Source organism: Vanacampus margaritifer, chromosome 13 (genome assembly GCF_051991255.1).
Source record: "Vanacampus margaritifer isolate UIUO_Vmar chromosome 13, RoL_Vmar_1.0, whole genome shotgun sequence".
NCBI classification, from domain to species: domain Eukaryota; kingdom Metazoa; phylum Chordata; class Actinopteri; order Syngnathiformes; family Syngnathidae; genus Vanacampus; species Vanacampus margaritifer.
In genome coordinates this window covers 20,945,654-20,962,231 of record NC_135444.1, presented here as the reverse complement: position 1 = coordinate 20,962,231, position 16,578 = coordinate 20,945,654, and the positions used below count along the sequence as shown (strand labels likewise).

The following is a 16,578-nucleotide window of genomic DNA, read 5'->3' as shown; positions in this document are numbered from 1 at the left end:
ACTAGCTGTTAGCTTACTTTAACGTATGAACGCTAAGACTAGCTGTTAGCTTACTTTAACGTATGAACGCTAAGACTAGCTGTTAGCTTACTTTAACGTATGAACGCTAAGACTAGCTGTTAGCTTACTTTAATGTATTAGTGTAATCAAAGAATAAATTATTATTATTTTTGGGTCAGAGAAAACCCTCGTCATGTGGGTCAAACTCGGCTGAGCCAACACTACCGCAGCGGTGACTAATTAATAACGTGCGGGTTGTGTAAAATATGCAGAAAATGTATTTGGGTTGACTGTCCAGATATTAATAATGATTGTGTAGGGATAAACCGTGGCCTACTTTGGGAATCTGCATATGTAAATATTCCCAATAGGCCGCCTCCCTCCTGTATTGATTGATTAGTTTAGCGCATAAAGGTCATAGTCATAAAACACGCGCCCGTAATTAACTAGCACCACATTTTTAACCGTGACTCGGTCGGACTTCTTATTGCGGCGCTAGCGACAATCCTGCAATATCTGTAGGTGACGCTTCAACAAGGTGATGTCGTAGAATTGTCGAAGTCGGGTCGCAGGTGACGACAGCAGGACATATTTGAAGCCGCCAGAAGATAAAGAGGCAGTAGAAGCTAGTCGTTGGTTGGAAGTGGTAGTAGGAGTTAGTAGGCGGAAGTACTTTTCCGCTGCCTGTTGGTCCACCCTAATGCGGTCTGTCAGGGACGTCTCAAAGGGCGGGGGGGGGGGTCTTCTCCCACCTCCCCCACAAGGGCTGAGTTGGATGCAGCCTGACACTCCTGACAGGGGGCAGCAGGACGCTGGCACCGGTGCCGCAGGGAGGAGGCGCGGGGGGTTAGGGGTGGGGGTGCTGTCAAGCCCACCTCTCCTAATAAGGACCTTTTACCACACCAGTCATGTGACACCATCGGACCCCGTGGTCCCGAGGCTGGACACTTTATTAGGAACACCTGAGCAGTACTTTGTGTCCGTTTTTCTGATTTTGGAACGACATTTTGCTATCAGCCTTCTCCAAATGTTCCTGTTCATGGCGGTTCTTCCCCTTTGGGATCTGATTTGAATGCAGTCTTTCCAATCCGGTTCTTGGGCTTGGTGGTTTTTTGGATCTGCATCACTTGTCATTCCAAGTCCAAACCACCTCAATCTTGCTTTGTATTTTCTTTGGAACCGGGGTTAGCTTTCATCGACTACCCAGTATTCATTTCGTATTCCGTCCATTCTCGACATCTTCATTTCCATCCGTTATTTAATTTAGGAGAAGGGGCGGGAGTAAATAAGTTTGACTTCTTCTCACGCCTTTTCGAATATTCATGAATTGCTTTCTTTTCTATCCATCAATAACGCCAAGCTTCTTTTTTTTTTCCTACTTTCTTGAGTGGCGCTGCTTCCTGGCCATGCGTCTTGACTGCTCGAACCCGCTTCTGAAACCTTCCTCCATTCGTTCCATCCACATCATCTGCAACACGTCACTTCCTTCTCCATTCCTGCTCTTTTATCTTTACTATCAATCTCATTAAATCAGAGTCATTGAGCAAACTAAGTGCAGGTAAATGGCTTGACTGATCATTTTCGCCGTCTTCTCTTCTGCTGTAAATTGAATGTGTGAAGAGGAAAAGATGTCACGTTGTGAGGTTATTGCTTTAAAGGGAGACGACAGCTGTTAATTTACATTCCAAAGGATACGTTGTTTTCAAAATGGTGGAAATTCAGACATTGTTAAGATGATCTTGAAGGACTGACTAGTGACTTGACTTTTCTGTTGTTTGGATTAATGCCACAGAAAGTGTGACATACAACTCATGCTAGCTAGCTAGCACGCTATCCATGATCCATTCGTCCATTTTCTAAAATGACTTCTCAAAGACTCAAAATCGCTTGAGAAAATGTCTTCCACAAACCCGATGAGTCTCGTGAGCTTCTCCGGATAACTATTCACAACTTCCACTCAATTTGTCCGCGCCAGCCGCACACGTTCTGCCGGAATAATCCAGTTCTTAATGAAATCGAACCATCAACCTTTCCCGGCCTTACTGTCAGCGCACCCCAAACACGTTTTTGTCATCATTCCACACCTGAACGATACAACGAGAACACAAGAAGGGCCCCGTTATCGGGCATGTACCCCTCCAGTCACATGACATCAGTCACATGACATGAGTCAGGCTGCTCTTTGAATTTCCATACGCCGCCATCGCCTGCAGCCCCCCCAGCGCTCATTAACGCCGCCTCGGATTTATTAAAATAGATTATGGAAATGTTAATGAAGTCATTAATGACATTAGTTAAGCAGCATTGACGTGGTAGTAGCTGCATGCGTACGTGTGTGTGTTGGCGCGTGATTGGTGACAGGGACACCGCGGTGGGCGATGGCGTCCGACCGCCAGCGCTGACGTGATCCAATGTGGCCGCCGCTGTCCTCGCACCTCACGCGGCTGTCGACAGCGCTTTGCACGGACGCCCCAGGACGAGCGGCGGCCTTTTGCTCGGGAAAAGCGCACGCTGGAAGTTGACCCAAAATGGACGCTTCGAACCGAAAAGGATGGGCCCGTTTGTTTAGTAGATTATCACGATTTAGGATTATTCCTTAACGCCTATTTTCACTCTTTTGTGATCAAGAAATGGGACGCTACCATATAGCATCGCATCGAGTATAAGGTAGTAGAAGTGTTAGCTACAGGAGCTAATAGCTACTATAAGATATTAGAAAGCAGTACAATAGAACATAGTAAAAATAATTAATAGATAAGAGGAGGTAGTAGAAGATAGTTGAAAGTAGTAAGAGGTAGTTGGCTGTGTTAGAGATTAGTAAAGGATACTAGAAAGCAGTATTAGCAGGTCGTAGAAAGTAATGCTAGGTATCAGACAAAATGAGGGAGTGCGCAAAAGGTATTCTAGGACCATAGAAGGTAGTAGCAGGAGTTAATAGGAGGAAGCAGGAAGTAGTAAAGTGTCGTCTGAAGCAAAAAGACGTCCGAGAGGTCATTTCAGTGCGTCGATGCCAGCTAGCAGATGTTAGCATTTCCATAATAGCATGTAGATGCTATTCCTGCGCCATGCTAATGTGCGAGCAGGTTTGCGATAGCTAATCGCTAATCTCCGTTTATGATTGAGGGCGCCGTCATAAAAATATCAAGAACAATCGCGCCGGGCTCTGCGGCGGGAGATAGCGTAGCCGCCGCGTACATCACGCCAGACAGGTTGAGGTGGAGTATTGGGGGGGCAACGGTCTGGGGAAGGGGGGGGGGGGGGCAAAGTGTGTGTGTGTGTGGGGGGGGGGGGGGGGGATTCTGAATAACTGAGCAGCTGCTGGGACAAGGTGACACTTCCTTACTTACTGTGTAGCCATGATTAAGATGAGGGTTATGGTTAAGAATGGCCTAAAGACTTTTTTTTAAGTATCTCGTTCCAGCATTCAATTAGGCAAAAACTTTCATTAATAAAGCCAATTTATTTTTGATTTAGTTCATTTCAAATAATTGGTTTGCTACAACTTAAAAAAAAAATGATTAAATGAAGTAAAACATTTTAGGTTGCATTCAATTATTTACATGAGTCAAAGCTAAAATATTAAGTGTGATGAATTCAGTTTATTAAGTTAATTCATTGTTTCATTTTTTTTTCAGTGCACATAATTTTAATGATCAAATAAAAGGTCAATTTTTCAAATAATTCAGTACCTGAATCATCCTCTAATTCTGGAATGCCCCAACTAGCACCACGGATAGCCCTCGTGTTAGCATTTGCGCTAACAGCAGGATACCGTGATCTGCCGCGTCTGCTAACATTTTAGCATCCTGTATTTTAGCCTCTGGCCGTTGGAGGCATCACTTGGCAAAACTTGCTGAAAATGTCACTAGCGCGGCGTCCTGCTTTTGTTAGCCCCGCGGCTCATTTCCTGCGGGAGCGCACGCTAACAAAGCCGCTAATTCTCCCGTTAATTAAAAGGAATCACAAGTCAGCCAGCGCTTCAAATTAATCTACAAGAGTTTTGTGTGTGTGTGAGTGTGTGTGTCTGTGTGTGCGCAAGACGCCGCTAGCTGAGCATGACGCCGCCGTCCAAAAGAGACAGCGGGTAAGTCCGTGTAATAGGGTTAGCTTTGGGTTAGCAACAATGTCCTCCTGTAGACATACACTTGCCATTACTTTGTTTTAATGAACCAAGTGTCCAATAACTTTGGTTAACAAACGGCTAGCCATTCATCAGAGCCAAATGGCCGTAATTTGTTTTAATTAACCAAGTATGAAAACTAAGTACCTCTTGTTGATCTCAGCGTTTCCTGTTTGGACACGCAACATTGACCAATCACGTGGACATCCGCTTCTTAAAGCGACAGCTGCCTCATTAGCTTGACGATGAAGGGATTTTAACAAAAATAATCATTTCAAGTGTTACAAAAATTAAGAGTAACAGTTACACAACATGACACACACGTAGCAACGTTTTACTAACAAATGTCGTCGGAGGAGCAACGATGCGGCTAATTAGCTCCGGCAAAATGTCGTCGCTGGCCGTCGGCCACGGGGTTCCCGTTTGTCGGCGGAGACGAGTTATAAATACTCCTCGGCGCGTAGAGTGATAAGGCGCTAATTAGCAACTGTTAGCAGCACGTAGGAAAACACATCAAAAAATGTCATCATCGCTCCTTACTGCCGTTAGCACGTGCGAGCTCGTGAGCGAGATTCACAGAATTTGCATACCGCACGCTACATGCTACATTGCGAGCTACATTGCGAGCTACGTGGCGAGCTGGACTTGTTCACACTCCAGCCTGACAAATGCAAGCCGGCCCGGTCGTTAGATGAAGATAAGAATGTTATCTTCTCCACTTTTATCGCCGTCGTTTCTCTTTCCTCGGGCAGATTGTTAGCGTAATTGGTACGTTACGCCAGCGCGGAGAGGGGTGGCTACTTTTTAACCCCCTGTCACGCGCTTTGGCCTCGAAAGGAAATCTTGACACGTTTTTGCTCATTTCTTCAGGTGGATGACATGACCTCTGTCTCCTTCTTTCAATTAAGCGTGACAAGCACTTTTGCTCGAAAGAGGCCCAAAAAGGTCTGAAGCCGTTTTACTGTTCAGTGACAGTTACGACCCTGAAACACGGATTGGCCAATCAGAGCGCAGTATACATTTTGTATTTTTTTATCTGTTATTTGCTGTTTAACTGCTCAACCATTCGTTTTAACGGCGAAACTTTGCTTTAATGAACCAATTGTTGCAAACCTCAAATATTCGCAAGCCGCTATGAGAACAAAACATGCACGATTGAAGACATTGTTCAAAAATTAAGAGGAGAGCTAGTCACAGTTATTTTACTTTCATGTGCTTAACAGCGTCCAAAAACTTTGAATAAAAAGTGTGTTGCAAGTATCCGGAAAAGACGATACATCAATCGCCAAAGACATTTTGTAAGTCTGCTTTGAAACATGAAGCGAAAAGTTGAACGTTAATACTTTGTTTTAATGAACCAGGAATCAACAACCTTGATAAAGAATGGCTAGTTGGGATGTGACTTTGTGAAAAAACAAAACCCATTAACACTCAAAGATTATGATATTAATGTGTCATGGAGAGTAAGGTTTGTTACTTTGTGTTAATAGGATTTTTATTGTATTTCTTTAATATTCTTTTCTGATAATTGTGGGAATTTTCGGCCATTTTTCAATTGGATATCATTAGTAAAAAATTTCCATCTAAATGAATAGCCTAGGTGGCGCTATAGGGTGATTTTATTTATTTTTATTTTTTGCATTTGGATATCATTCGTTTCACTTTTCCATCTAAATGTACTCGGATAACACTTTTCCATATACATTTCAACTTCAAAAATTCACGCCTCCCTGGTTCAAGTGTTCCTTTTATTCATTTAATCATTTTCACATAATTTATCTTTCAATTCACTTTATTAGCATTCAGCTATTAGCATTCGGCTTTCAGCATTCCCACGCAATTTCTGCAGAAGTGGCATTTAATCTATGTCTGGATAGTGAATGGCTTGTGAGTATTTCAAAGTGGTTATGAAATTTTAAAAAACAACAACAAAGACGAGAGGTGAATGTTGTTACTTTGTTTTAACGAACCGAGCACGAGACATCCTTGGATAACGAATGGATCGTAAATATCCATTCGTCACCGGACTACATAAGATATGCATGGCAACAGTCTTAAGGAAATCAAAACATGATGAGCCTAACACCGTTACTTTGCTTTCGTAAACCTCGACTATTGAATGTCTCGTATGTTTTTGTTGGCTTCTACTTTCTGAGTTTATGTACAACATAACGAAGACGAAAGCCGGACGTTGTGCCTTTTGATAACCGTGGAAAACGAATGTCTCACAAGTATCCAGAAGTCAAAATCAAAACAAAATTCATATACGGAGACGTCTCGACAACTACACTGCAAAACATTGACTTTGTTTTAATCACCTGCTTGTCAACAGCTGCGGAGGACGAAGGATTCGGAGCAGCCGTTTGCTGCCGTTCGGATAATGAGAAGACATCAAGGAAACAAAAAGGGTAAGCGTCGTACTCTGATGGTATTCCAGAAAATCTCAACGGGAAAAGAAGACATGAGTAAACACAACTACAACAATTATTGTTGCGTCGTCATGGTAACGCCAGCGTTTTCTCTCCGGATAAATTAGGAAGTACCTGAAAAGCAACAAGAAAAATTTAATGACTAACCAGTTAGCATATTTACTAATCTGCTAACTGCAACATGCTACGTGTTATATGCTATGTAAATATTGCTGTTGGAAATAATGCTAGTGTGCAATTTGTCGCGCACGCTACATTGTGTTCTACCAGCTACATTGTGTGCTACAGGCTACGCATGATCACGTTTGTGCTTCCCCTGTGAACACGGCGTCACGCCCCAGAGCTGCTGAGCCATTGGGGGGGGGGGGGGGGGGGGGGGTGAGGGTCTTCACTAATAGGCTGGCATGAAGACCCTCTCAGGCTGTGGAGCAGGTCCTGGCATGGCCTTGTGGCAGCCCTCCCACCCCTCGCTTGCTCTCCTGGTTTGCAAACACGGGGCATCGCTATCGGAATTTTGATGGTGGATGTAAAAATTTGACGCAGCTCTGTTCAGATGGCACAGAGTCACGTTCATGTTAATAGTTTATCTGTTTGTTTGTTTTTTTGCATTACAAAAACGTGACATTTTGAACAGGGGTGTGCAGACTTTTGATACCCAACGTTCATTGCAAACATTGTATACTAAAGGCTACTACATGCTACAGGTTACAAGCTATGTGCTACCAAGAATGCTACAGGCTAAATTATTTTAGGTGTGTGTGTATGGGGGGGGGTGGTATTGCAGTATCTGCGTTCTGATTGGCTGAGAAAGCCGCATCTTCATTCCAATTGTAAATGCGCCGCCCGAGGCTGACGGACGAGTCTCCGTCCGTCCGTCCGTCCCTCCGTCCAGCGCAGCTAATTAATTTCATTAGAAAGTGAAGTCATCTTCATATTTGGAGCGTTGTGGCGTTGCTAATTTATTTCCAGATTTAATTAGCTCGCGAGTTCGACGACGAGAAGGAGGAGGAGGAGAGAAAAAAAAAAAAAAAAAAAAACACAGCTCGGGCAGGAGGACTTTTTAATTATCGGCTGGGATACATGTGAAAATGTTGACGCCTCGGGGTTGAGTTAATTAAAACCTGCATTATTTTAACTTTAATTAGCTGCCGTCTTTGTTTTCCACCGCCATATGGCTGTGTCCCGTAGTCAAATGTAGTTAATTAAGCTCATTAAGATAATCATTTTAATTACTCCAGACAAAGTGATTGGATTGAGGATGACGACTTTTAAGGCTTTGATTTATTTTTTTTTTTTTTTTTTTGTGTTCGGCGGCAGCTGGCCAGCCGCTCGTCGCAGTTTTGGTGCGTAATACTTTTGGGGGACATTTCTTGTCACCACTAGGTGGCGACCTAACAAAGGTAAGAGATATACAGTTTAAACTAGGGATGGACCGATAATCGGCCCGGGCGATAATCGGCGCCAATATTTAGCAATACCGGCATCGGCCTTTTTTTGTTTTGCTTTGATGGCCGATAAATAAAAAATTGCGACGGGCGCTTTTCTCCTCCGTCTGCTCCGAGTCGCTGGCTGTTGGCTCCCTTCAACATTGGCCCGCCCACATCACCACGTGATTGGTTGCTCGTGCAGTGCTAACAGCCAATAAGCTTGACGGCTATAGACCTCAAAAATTCATTGGAACTATTTCTATTCATTTTTTTCCACTTTTGTAAACTAGAATATGAAAAAAAATTTTTTTACATTTAGAACAGATTTAAAATTTGTGATTAATTGTGAGTTAACTATTGAGGCCATGCGATTAATTACAATAAAAAAAATTAATCGCCTGACGCCCCTAATTTTTAATAATCTTTTCTTTAAAAAAATAAAAATTATTTTAAAAAAGTATAGGATTTCATACTCTTGTTAACAAAAGTGGGAAAAAAAACGTTAAACTAATAGAAATAGTTCAAATTATTTTTTGACGTTTATAGCCATAGTCAATGGCAGTGAATGAGTTAAATAAACTGCATAAATAAAACTGCCCCCGCTAAAATGCGTTAGCTCGCGAATTAGCGGCTATTTGGAAGTTAGCGTGCGGTCTACACTTAGCCCGTGAGCTAACCGCTAGCTTACGAATTAATGGCTATTTGGTGAGTAGTAACGGCTAGCCCGCGAGCTAACCGTTAGCTCACAAATTAGCGGCTATTCGGGAGTTAGTGTGCGGTCTACACTTAGCCCGCGAGCTAACCGCTAGCTTACGAATTAATGGCTATTTGGTGAGTAGTAATGGCTAGCCCGCGAGCTAACCGTTAGCTCACAAATTAGCGGCTATTCGGGAGTTAGTGTGCGGTCTACACTTAGCCCGCGAGCTAACCGCTAGCTCACGAATTAATGGCTATTTGGTGAGTAGTAACGGCTAGCCCGCGAGCTAACTGTTAGCTCGCAAATTAGCGGATATTTGGGAGTTAGCGTGCAGTCTACACTTAGCCCGTGAGCTAACCGCTAGCTCATGAATTAATGGCTATTTGGTGAGTAGTAACGGCTAGCCCGCGAGCTAACCGTTAGCTCGCAAATTAGCGGATATTTGGGAGTTAGTGTGCGGTCTACACTTATAGCTAATAGCTTATAGCTAGCTCACGAATTAATGGCTATTTGGTGAGTAGTAACGGCTAGCCCGTGAGCTAACCGTTAGCTCGCACATTAGCGGATATTTGAGAGTTAGCGTGCGGTCTACACTTATAGCTAATAGCTTATAGCTAGCTCACGAATTAATGGCTATTTGGTGAGTAGTAACGGCTAGCCCGCGAGCTAACTGTTAGCTCGCAAATTAGTGGATATTTGGGAGTTAGCGTGCGGTCTACACTTATAGCTAATAGCTTATAGCTAGCTCACGAATTAATGGCTATTTGGTGAGTAGTAACGGCTAGCCCGCGAGCTAACCGTTAGCTCGCAAATTAGCGGCTATTCGGGAGTTAGTGTGCGGTCTACACTTAGCCCGCGAGCTAACCGCTAGCTCATGAATTAATGGCTATTTGGTGAGTAGTAACGGCTAGCCCGCCAGCTAACCGTTAGCTCACACATTAGCTCGCACATTAGCGGATATTTGGGAATGCAGAGTTTTTCTTATGGAAAATGTTGACACCTTATCGGTCGATCTCTAGTTGAAACTGAAAATGAAAATGTCTGCTTGACACGGTGGTGCCGCGGAGGCCTTGCGAGCCGGCGTCCGACGTCATGTTGATTGTTCAGTGAGCGACCCACTTAGATAATTTGTTTGCGTCTTTAATCCTATTTGCTGCCATCACATTTAAGCAAGCAAATGCTATTTTCTATAAATAAACGGGTTGCTGTGCGGGATTTGATTAGAGGGCGGGCTCTTAATGAAGGTGACCTTGAGCGTCAGGTGACCGGCCGCACATACGGAGCGCTAATATTGCTAATGTCCGGCCCTGATGCACTGCCACTGATCCGCAGCACTCGGCAAATTGCTTCGGACAAATGTTGACGCTCGCGCGTGTGCGTGTGCGTGCGCGTGCGTGCGCTGCCGCGTGTGTGTAACTTAGAACGCAACATGAGAGCCACTTGGCCACCATTTCCTGTCAGGACGCGACGCGCCGGGATGACCGTCAAACTCACAAGATGTCTCTTGTCCACTTTGCTAGCACTTTCTTGCCCTTTGATGTCATTTTTAGGCCGGATGGATTTTGAAAAGGTGTCGATGACGCGTTCGATAAAATCGGATCCTTTTTATTCACGCGCTTCTTCTCCTATGATCAATTTGGAGACGACATTTTAGTGTCATGAACCCGACGGATGTTTAATGAAGTCGCTGCGGAAGCTGAAAAAGTCAAATCGCTACTCGAGTCTGGTCACTTTTTGGAGCCGTTTCGATGATCTCAGACTTTTTTAGGGCAAATCCCTAATCGATTTTTAATGACAAGCGGGTCAAGTGTCAGTCGCAGCGGAGGTCAAACAAGACCATGTTTCTTGTCGGTGTAGTTTCAGAGCCGCCAAGCTTTGGAAATTCACTTCCCTGGAAAAGGTTATTTTAGTTAACTCATTCACTGCCATTGACGGCTATAGACGTCAAAAATTCATTTCAACTGTTTCTATTAGTTTCACTTTTTTTTTTCAACTTTTGTTAACAAGAGCATGAAAACCTGGAATTATTTTATAAAATTATAAAGATATAAAATTTGTGAAGTCATGTGATTAATAACGATTAAAAAATGTAATCGCCTGACATTCCAAATTTTTAATAATCTTTTTTATTTTATTTTAAAATCGTGTCAGGTGATTCAAATTTTTGTTGGTAATTAACTGCATGACTTCAATTAATTAATTAATTCACGATTAATCAGAAATTTTATTTCTGTTGTAAATGTACAATATATATATTTTCTTTCTAGGTTTTCATACTCTTGTTAACAAAAGTGGGAAAAAAATGTTAAACTTAAAGAAATAGTTCAAATAAATTTTTGACGTCTATAGCCGTCAATGGCAGTGAATGAGTTAAAATGACTAAAAAATGAAAACTAGATTTCTTTTTTTAAGTCACACTCTCTGTCCCGTTTTTTTTTTTCCCGACGGTACCCGGCCTGTAGATTCTCTCGGCATTGCCGGGGTCCAGCTGGCGGCCCGACGAGCAAAAAGGATCAGCACCCAGTGAGGAGCAGCTTAATAGATTGACTTGAAAGGAGCTGCTAGAGGTTAGCATCTGCTCCAAAAGGAAGCCTCCCCATGCCCTCATCATCATCATCATCTACATCTTCATCATCATCATCATCATCATCGTCTTCATCTCGCTCGCCTCCTAAAGAAGTCGCCGCCGTGCCGGCTAATTAGGGCCATGCATTTATTTATGAGGCGGCTCGTTACGGCAAGGGACACGACGGCGAGGACGCGCGGCTTCTCCCCATTCGCCGATTATTCATGATAACCGCGCATTAGAAATAAACACAAGCACCAGAAATAATCCGAAGACGTGGATTGCAAACACGTAAAAACAATCATGTACATTTAGTTCAACCAAATATGTTCTTGCATAACACAAACGCATAAATCACATACTGTACACAAACGAGTGCATCCAAAAACGATACATCCAATTAAGGATAGACCGATTATTGGCGCCGATATTGGACGTTTTGCCAAATATCGGCATCGGCCTTTGACAAAAAACGGTTTGAATTGGAAAATCGGTTTTGATTTAAAAGATGCGAGTGCATCGAACCTAACTGAAGCCAATCGTTCCACTTGAAAATATATCGAGACACGTATCCAACCGTCGATTATTGGAGAGATTGACAATATATCTAATTGAGCCGTACCGCATTGAATCGGAATCCTACTGAATCAAATTGAATCATTTCACTTTACAATCCAACCGTCATTGAATCGTATCGCACCCGATGTATTGTCGTTATTTCAAAACTGTCAACTAAAGAGTTTTTTTCCAACATGCCAACTTTGTACTGGTGACCTTCCCGAACGCGTCGTCGTTAGAAAACGTATCCGAGCAGCTGTTCTTCTTTTTGCCGTCTTTGTGCACCTTCCAGGCTGTAAGACGAGCTTCTTCTTTTTTCTTTTTTTCGGCAGCCTTTTTAGTAAAAAGCGCACATAATGGACGGGATCCAGTTTCCGTGTCCTCCTCGAGGCCAAACTTTTTTTTTTTTTTTTTTTTTTAACGCCACCTCCTCCACCGGCAGACAATCATCAAGCGCATTAAGGCGGCCATTAAGGGCGTCTTTGAGGGTGTCGGCTTACGCCGCCGACCGGCTTCAAAGTCGACGACCTGACGGATCGTCTGCGGGAAGACGACACTCGCTAGCACGTCGGACTCTTCTTACATACCTGAATCATGACCCTTTTTTTTCCTTTTTTTTACTCACCTGATTTCCCCTCTTTAAAGCTAGGTGTGTGCCTCAGGGCTCACTGCTAACACCATTTCTATTCTAGACACTACAGTTAACTCTTTGACTGCCAGACGTTTTCAGAAAAGGGATGCCGTGGGTGCCAGCCGATTTTAAGCATTTTGACTGATCTTTCAAGGTCCATAGAAAATTATGTGTTTGGACTATGGAAACACACATACTGCCAAAACAAGATTGGACTCTCATCTTCCATCAGAAAAAAAAAGTTTGTTTCTACCTTATTCCGTTTTTGAGTAATAAACAATAGAAAATGGTTAGTTTCACCCGTTTTGAAAAAAAAACGTCTTTTAACGTCTTTGGCACTCCTCCATAGGATTTTTACGAAATGTTATTTAACGTTTTTGGCAGTCAAAGAGTTAAGTTGGGCTGCTCGATTATGAAGAAAATGTTCATCACGATTATTTTGGTAATAATTGAAAACCACGATTAGGACGATCATTTATTTTTTGGTACAAAACAAGAAAATGTTTAAACGTAAAAAAATATGAAGACAAAAGATGAGGATGAGAGTGTGCAGTAGATCAAAAAAAATGTTGAAGATGTCCTCATAAGATTAAATGTCAAAAGAAATAACACATAAGCGGCGCTCTTCTCAAAATGCTGATTAAAAAAAGGCTTTTTTATTAGGCGATTAATCGTGATTAATCAAAATTCCAAGATGTGATTAATCTGATTAAAAAATTTAATCGTTTGACAGCTCAAGTTTAAACGTAAAAATATTACGACAAATAAAATTCTATATGCAAGTTCTTTTTGGATGAAACAATACTTTATTAAATTAGTTATTTTAAGAAAAAAGGTGCAAATGAAACCATGATTAAGACGATCATTTTTTTTTTTTGGGGGGGGGGGGGGTACAAAACAAGAAAATGTTTTTAAACGTAAAAATATTAGGACCCAAAAAAATCTTTGAAACACTATATGCAAGTTCCTTTTGGACAAAACAATTTTTTTTATTAAATTAATTATTTAAAAAAATAAAAAAAGAAGGTGCAAATGAAACGATCATTTATTTTTTGGTTTAAAACAAGAAAATGTTTAAACGTAAAAAATATGAAGACAAATAATATTCTTTGAAACACTAGAATTATGCAAGTTCCTTTTGGACCAAAAAAAACTATTAAATAATTATTTGTTTTAAATTTAAAATAAGCTGCAAATGTAAAAATTGAAACAACTCAAAATTAGTATTAATATTTTTTAGGGGGACTAAAATGCAGATTTTGTAATTGTGTAGTGTCATAATTATTGAATTTCGATTAATTGCGCAGTTTTGACTTTCAATGTCCTGCAAAGTCATTGGAACGTATTAGTCAAGTTATTCCAACTTATTTGTAAAACGTAGGTTATATGCTAAAATATTTTTTTTAACATTTTCATTTTTCACAAAAAAAATAAAAAAATAAATCCAGATAAAAACCAAATGCAAATAGTAAAAGACATGAAATACAATGAAATGCTCATTGATTTCAAATAAGTTTGTCAATGACGTCATTCAATTCCAACAGGTACGAGACGAGACGCAAAGGTGGACTTTGCGAGAAGTAGTGTGAAAAGGTGTGTGCGTGTATTGTTTGTGCGCGCAAACAGCTTAATGGACGCCAGCGAATCTCTTAATGGGAAAATCCAGCGTTGCGCGGCACGACATCATCATGTTAGCTTCGGGATTACGCGCCAAAGCCAAAATCACACCCAAAATAAACATGAAAGATTATCGTCATGATGACTTTTTTTTTTGGGTTTGTTTGTTTTTGTTTTCCTGACCTCAGCGCTGCCGCGGCCCGTCGAGTCGGCACCTGAGTGCTCGATTTGCTTTTTTTGTTGAGCGCTCCCAAATCACCTTAAATGTAAAAGCTGGGCTAAATGAGGATGATGCTTCTCCAAAGTCATTAATGCTGAATCACAAATAAATAAATAAATAAATCAAATAGATGAAAAGGCCGGTTTTGGCGTTGAGTGGCGGCTGGACGTTGCTGCCAGAGCGCAAATTCACGGCGGAATTATCCCGTCAGATTGTTTGATTTGGGATCAAGTCGACCTTAATGCGTTTGTGACTTGGCTTGTTGCTCCAACGGCTTGTTTTTTTTTGTAGTCCCGTTTCACTCTCGGGTCCACATTTGGATTCTGATCATGACAATGACAAGAATATGAAATCAAATCATTGTCATTCATTTCAAAAAGTGTATATTTTGTGGGCAAAAGCATGTTTTTGATTATTATTATTTACTGATATCATATATTATTTGTACAAAAATTATATATAAATATATATATATATTCTTTAGCCAAATTTTACTTTTAATAAAAAAAAAAAAAAGGGGTTAAAATAGAACGAGCTCTCTCAATGTAATCCATACAAATCAACAAACTGGTAAATGACTACGTCTCAAAAGTTAGCATTAATATAGCTAAGCAAGCCACTGACTCATTGGACTGCTCAGAACTACATTTCCCATCATGCAACTGGAGCATCCATATTTGGAAAGTGTAAAGCTAGCATAAAGTTTGACTGCTGTTTAGATGTGTGCTTTACTTTCCAACAAAGTGCATCGAAGCTTTATTTTTGAAACTAGACAGGAACATGGATTTATTTCGAAGAAGTCCGTGCAAAATACATTTTAGAAATTCACCTGGAAACAAAATCAGGTTTGAATGTAATCAGATGACTTACCCAACACATCACGCGATTAGCGTGTATTAGCGGTTAGCATGTTGCTCCTCTCAAGAAACGTTTCTCGTCATACGATCCTATTCATTTACATTTATCCCCCCCCCCCTCTATACTAACTGCCAGCTGTATATGTCTAATCTGTAAGTATACCGTATAATTTATAAAGTAGTCTGCTCGCGAGATGGGAGGAGCAAGATGGCCGCCCTGTCGCTTCAACGGCTTGTGTAAGGGCTATCGAGTCACATATGTCGCGCGTGTTCAATGCCCAATGTCAAATCTTCTTCCTGGTTTGAACAATCACATCCGATAAGAGAAGAGCTTGATGTCACAACGCTGCTATGAACAGGCGCGTCTCATTTTAATTAACCCGTGGGCCATATTGAGCACAGACGTTTCATGAAACAGGTTTCCATTTCCGGTACATTTTTGAAAGAAGTCTGGTTGAAAGTGCTCTTACTGCGCGGTGTCAAGCGGCGGCGGCGGCACACTTCACATGGAGGTCTCGTCCCGTGCGAGCGGCAGATAAGCGTCAGGCCCATTAGCGCGGGTGCTCCTCCTTCAGACCCATTAGGTCCTGCGAGGACTTCAAACAGCAATTTGTTGTGCAAATAGGACGTTCAATTTGCGGCTGCCAAGTGAGAGTGCGGACGAGCGAGAGAGAGAGAGACACGTCCCTCTCGCTCTAATTGAATTTTCAAAGGGACATTTTCCTCCATTTGTGTCGGCCGGACCGGGTGATGAATGGCCAAGAGCGCAAAGAGGCCATGCGTGTTTATCCGTCTTCACCGCCGTCGTTAAGATGGAGCCGCAAAAGTGGCCGGCGGGCACGGACCGCCTCCGTAATAGTGAATCGTCAATAGCGAACTTGGTTCCGATCCGAGTTCGAGTGCTGTGGGAATTCGGTGCAACATAGTGAGGCTCATTTTCAAGGGCGAAACAGCTGGTTGACATTTTTTTGCGCAATTAACAAGTTGACCCTGCAGTTGTGCTACCGGTATTGGTGTTCCAAGTTCCAACTTTCTGCGAGGCCGTGAAGGTCTCTGAACGTGATTGGATGAAGGAGGCGGGGGTGGGGCCCACATGCTTTTGACGTAGTCTTGATGCTGCATTCGAGGATGGTCGGAAATCAGACATACAAGTCGTTTTTTCCCCAGTTCCGACCTGAAAGCGTTCGAGGCGAAAGTAAACAACCAAAATGGCGGATAGTGATAAATTGCTTTTTATTTTGGTCCTCAAAATTCATTTCAAACTTACCTTCTTGCGATTTTGCTTCATTTATTGTTTTTATCTTATGTCATAAGCATTCCATACAATTCAGGAGTTTAGCGTATAATTTCATGCAGGTGGATAGCGGCATACTGTCACGCATGTTACGTGAAGTTATGTTGAATATTTATGAATGAAGAAAGCTATTTAGTTTAAATTGTGTTTTACCCTTCATTC

At 41.9% G+C, this 16,578-nt stretch overlaps 1 long non-coding RNA gene across 1 annotated transcript in view; it reads left to right on the top strand.

The window, feature by feature from the left end:
• Positions 1–13,271, top strand: part of LOC144062257 (uncharacterized) — a 68,263-nt gene extending 54,992 nt beyond the window's left edge. The window contains exons 5-6 of the long non-coding RNA XR_013296365.1: positions 6,453–6,528; positions 11,136–13,271. This is a non-coding gene — a long non-coding RNA (uncharacterized LOC144062257). The remainder of the gene's footprint in view (positions 1–6,452; positions 6,529–11,135) is intronic.
• Positions 13,272–16,578: the final 3,307 nt, after the last annotated feature.